Source organism: Hordeum vulgare, chromosome 7H (assembly GCF_904849725.1).
Source record: "Hordeum vulgare subsp. vulgare chromosome 7H, MorexV3_pseudomolecules_assembly, whole genome shotgun sequence".
Classification (NCBI taxonomy): domain Eukaryota; kingdom Viridiplantae; phylum Streptophyta; class Magnoliopsida; order Poales; family Poaceae; genus Hordeum; species Hordeum vulgare.
The window spans coordinates 606,288,083-606,292,953 of NC_058524.1; the positions used below are offsets into that span (position 1 = coordinate 606,288,083).

A 4,871-nucleotide genomic window follows, 5' to 3' on the forward strand; every position below is an offset into this window, starting at 1 on the left:
CTACCAGAGCAACGCGCGATTGCTGTTGTAGAGGAGCCTGCGACCTTTCTGAGGACGGAAGCTATAGATGACAAAGGACGATTTAGTGTAGCTAGGGGCCATTACTGATGTTCGTCCATGTAATCAAATAGACGGGCTCTAGTCCCGATAATTCAGATCTCCATATAATTGTATATATATGCTCGTTTGTAAGATAAGTTAACCTTATATATATGCATAATTTTTTTTATTTAAATTATATGAAAACTAATTCCCGAACACCAAACGAGGCATCACGTTAATCTCCCGAACAACTAAACCCTAAAACCCTAAAACCCTAAAATAATTTCATTAAAAAAAAACCCGAAAACAAGCAAAATCTGAAAATCTTTTGTCCCGGCCCGTGTAATGAACCGGGACTAAAGGTCCTGCCCGTGGGGCGCTACGAGGCGCCCACGTGGAGCACCTTTAGACCCGGCTTGTAAAAGGGCCGGGACTAAAGGTTAGGCCTTTAGTCCCGCCCCTTTAGTCCCGGTTGGTGAACCGGGACTAAAGCCCCTTACGGGCCGGGGCTAAAGGCCCCGTCCCCACTAGTGTTTGTGACTATTTTCACCAAGACAAGAAGAAGCATTTGATGACAAGACGAGGACAGTGGGATAAGGCAATCATTTTTGGGGGGACAATTCATAAATCTTTGAGCTGATATTATTAGAATATGTTTGATGTCAAACAGATGATGACGTTAATGCACAAATATCTGGGCCACACATACATTCGTGCCTCTCATCATCACAAAATCGAAGCTACTCAGGTAGTAGACGGTTAGTTGCTAAAGGGTAATATCCTCCATTAGAATTATATATATACATGTGTGACACAATATCACTTCCTGTCTCATAAAACTAATGGAAGACTTTAAAGTTTGAGTAAGCTAAGTGATCTTATTGATGGGATTGACCCATGCTCTCTAAAAAGAGCTTTGTTTCTGTCTTCGAATAGCAAGGTAACTAGTTGTGAATACCAGCCACGCTATATCTATTGCATTTATGATGCGTCAAGGGAATAATATTTACAAGACAAACTGATATGAGGAGGCGACTCTTCTGATTGGTGTTCATGGCAATGAATTGGACCCTATGTACGATGCATAATAAGATGGTTGTCAAGAGAGTCTTCTTGCAGCGTGCTCCTGACTCTGTTTAAATTCTTGGCAATTTTCCAGTAGTACCACCCACTATGCACACGGCGGGACAAGGACCGTCTAGGAGACATGTTGGATGGTGTTCACGTGGTCGACATATAGCATGTTGCATGTCTTGTGTTGTTACCCCAATAAGCCTATATTTTTCTTGTACGCACAATTGCATCTCTTGTTGTATTAATGTGGATGTTGCTTTATTCGTATAGGGCGACGAAACCCCCTTTCAAGAGATAATGTAGGAACCCAGGCCAGTAGCAATGTACTCATAAGCACTCTCCGTGAATGAATCTGATGTCATCTGCAATGCATCATGATATTCGGGGTTATTGTAAAATATCTGAAAATAATCCAATAAACAATATAGTCTAAGATCCCAACTATGCATTGTTATGTGAGAATTAATCGAGCCATAACATCTATACGTCATAAGCCAAGGGAAACCTCTGCATTAACATTTAAAACCAAACTGAAAAGTATGTGAATCCCCAAGGACAGAAATACAATGTAAAGTCTCAAAAAATACTACCACCTTTAATTAGTAAAGTGGAAATGTTGTTCTCACAAGTGTTCTTTTAAACCTAGGCAAGTATATGATTTTACTAAAACAATGATTCAAAGGAGCTCCTTTGATCGCTCTAGGGTGCTAGTCCCATTTTAAGGGTCTTTTGGATTCGCATGTTTCTAAAAATGATGGAATAGGAAAACATAGGATTGGAATGTCATACTCATCTCAATCCTATAGGGTTTTTGTTTGTTTGATTGCATCATAGGAAAAACGGAGGAGTCTTTCATAGAGTTTTTCGTGGATGCTAAAATTCCTATGAAATTTAGTACAAAAGGATCCTTGGGAAAATTTCTGAAGGAGTGAATACTATGAAACAAACAACGAATATGGAAAAAACTTCTAAGGATTCCAATCCTCCAAAATTCCTAAGGAAGTCCTTCGAATAAAAGGAGATCTAATTGTAGAAAAAAATATAAGATGTACACTGCTTATTTTGGTGGTTACTGATTACAACGTGCATATTAATCACATACCATTTGTGATTATTTTTTGCAGAGGAATATCATTTGTGACGCTATTGTGTAAGGAACACATTTGCAATTATAGCATTGTAGTTATACAGAAAATACAGCTTGTCTAAAAAAGCACTGTAAAAAGAGAAAGGTGTGATAGCTCCCGGGTGCCTAGGCACCCTCTATAAACAGTAAAATCAAAAAAATAGAAAACAAAATCAAAAAAATCTGAAACTTTGCAGCATCAACGATGATCAAACTTTGTAGGTTCCTACAAGTTTTCATGTCAAAATATCATGTAGAGAAAGATGTACAAACAAATTTTAGATTACAGCTAAAAAGTGCTCAAAACTTCAAGCATTGAAATATTTTCCGTGTGTAGAGCTCCTCGAATAGTTTTTTGGCATGAAAACTTGCAAACACCTACAAACTTTCATCATCTTTGATGCTGCAAAGTTTCAGATTTTTCTTATTTTGTTTTCTATTTCTTTTGATTTTACTGTTCATAGAGTGTGCCTAGGCACCCGGGAGCTGAAAATCCACTCTGCTGTAAAAAATCACTGTACTTTTAAAAAAAGCAGTGTAAAAAATCACTGTACTTTTTTAAAAAGCACTGTAGATATACAGAAAATACAACTTGGTCTTAAATATTAGATATAGATAATGTGATATGCAGTTATGCAATGGCGCGGAATCCAGGCACTTCATGGCATTTTGCGTATGAATGTACTCCCTCTGTTTCTAAATATAAGTCTTTTAAGAGATTTTGTTAAAAATGACTACATACGAAACAAAATGAGTTAATCTATACTCTAAAATATGTCTATATACATCTGTATGTACTCCCTTCATTGTCTTGTACAAGGCCATAAATTCATATTACAGGTAACAATATAAACTTTAATGACTGCTTTGCAAGACAAGTTTTTTTTTGTTAACCTAGATCATTAATATGTTGCATGCATGAAGGAAGGAATGAGATGAAAATAACTAAGTGTCATTATGACTACGGCATGTAAGTATTAAACAAATTGCTAGTATGGAAAAATATTACGTATTAAATTTTGTCTCCATTAATGTTGATGGCCTTATATAGATGCAAATTGTACTTTTTACCGTGGCCGTGTATAAGGGTGTGTTTGGTTTCAGTCACCAACTGGAATGACACGGGTCGGACCCGTTCCGAGGCCCTGTTCCTGTGTTTAGTATGTAACTGGAACTAAAACCAACTCGTTCCCACTAAGGGAATATTCGGGCCAGATGCGGAATGCGTTGGTACCTTCAAATTGGAGGAACCACGCGGAACGGGTCTCGCTCTCGCTCTCTCTCGTCTTCCCCCCCCCCCCCACTCGATCTGAGGAGCAGATGTGACGGCGGCGGCCCGATCTGCTCGTGCCTGGCGGTGGCCCGAGCTGCTGGTGCCTCACGGCGGCGGCGGCCCGATCTGCTCGTGCCTGGCGGCGCTGGCCCGAGCTGCTGGTGCCTCACGGCGGCGGCGGCCCGATCTGCTCGTGCCTGGCGGCGCTGGCCCGAGCTGCTGGTGCCTTGCGGCAGCCCGAGATGCTGGGGCCTTGCGGCGGCGAACGCCCGAGCTCTTGGTGCCTGGCGGCGGCCCGAGCTGCTGGTGCGTGGCGGCGGCAGCGACCAGGCATGCTGGGCTGCACTTCCCACCAACCAAACGCTCAGATATAACCATTTCATTCCATCTATTGTTTCAACCAAACATATGAACGTAACCGACCCATTCTAGTGGAATGGAATGTCATGGAACCATTTCATTCTGTTCCACCTCGTTCCCCAACCAAACACACCCTAAAGGAATGGAGGGAGTAGTTTCCTGGTGGAACCTTTAAAAACACTTATATTTAGGGAGTTTGATCACAAAACCGGACAATTATGAAGTAAACAAAGCTGAGACAGGGATACTGTTTAACACGATTTTAGAATTGTTCAAGAGGAAGCTTACCGCAATTATAGATACATACTCTCTTCCTTTTCTTGTCTCTCTTATCTTTCTTGCAGTGCCGTCGTGCTGCTGGTCTCATGGTCTTGGGCTCATGGCTCTGCACGTCAGCGGCATTTGCCTCGGACCTGGAAGCTCACCTCACAGCGTTGCTCGTCCACTTTCTTCTCCTGCCCGTTGACGGCGCTCGCGCTCGGTGGTGACCGGCTTGGCGAGGAGCGTGGGCCACTCATCGCCGGCTATGATGACCACCACGTGCACGTGCACCTGGAAATCCAGGGCCGACTTGGAGTCTTGGACGCTCCGGATGACGAGCCCTTCTCCCCGTCGGCGTCACCTGTCGCAGGAGAGCTTCCAGTAGGAGCAGGTGAGGGTGAGCAGCACGAAGGCGATGAGCCCTAGCATTGCAGACAGCACGCCGAAGAGGTACGGCACCGGCGACTGCCACGGCGAGCGTGGCGCCACCGTCGGCGGCCCCGCGCGCTGGCTCACGATGAAGAACTAGGCTCGGGGTCTCATGGTTGTGTTGGTGTGGAAGCGTAGCAGAGGACCTGCGCCTGGTCAGTTTGCTTCTGCTGCGGTTCTTGCTGCAGTTTCTCTTGTGTTGGAGCTTGCTTTGTTCGTGTTGGGAGTGGTGTGTGGGAGGGGTGAGAGGGAAATGGGATGTATTTATAGGAGAGGAGGAGAAACATTTACAATACAACACGGTAT

The 4,871-nt window shown here is 43.5% G+C and overlaps 1 long non-coding RNA gene across 1 annotated transcript; it reads right to left on the minus strand.

The window, feature by feature from the left end:
- Window positions 1–668: 668 nt before the first annotated feature.
- On the minus strand, window positions 669–4,487 carry LOC123411352. Its single transcript, XR_006613245.1, has 2 exons — window positions 4,164–4,487; window positions 669–1,478 (listed from the first exon to the last, which is right to left on the minus strand). It is a non-coding gene; the product is annotated as an uncharacterized LOC123411352 (long non-coding RNA).
- Window positions 4,488–4,871: the final 384 nt, after the last annotated feature.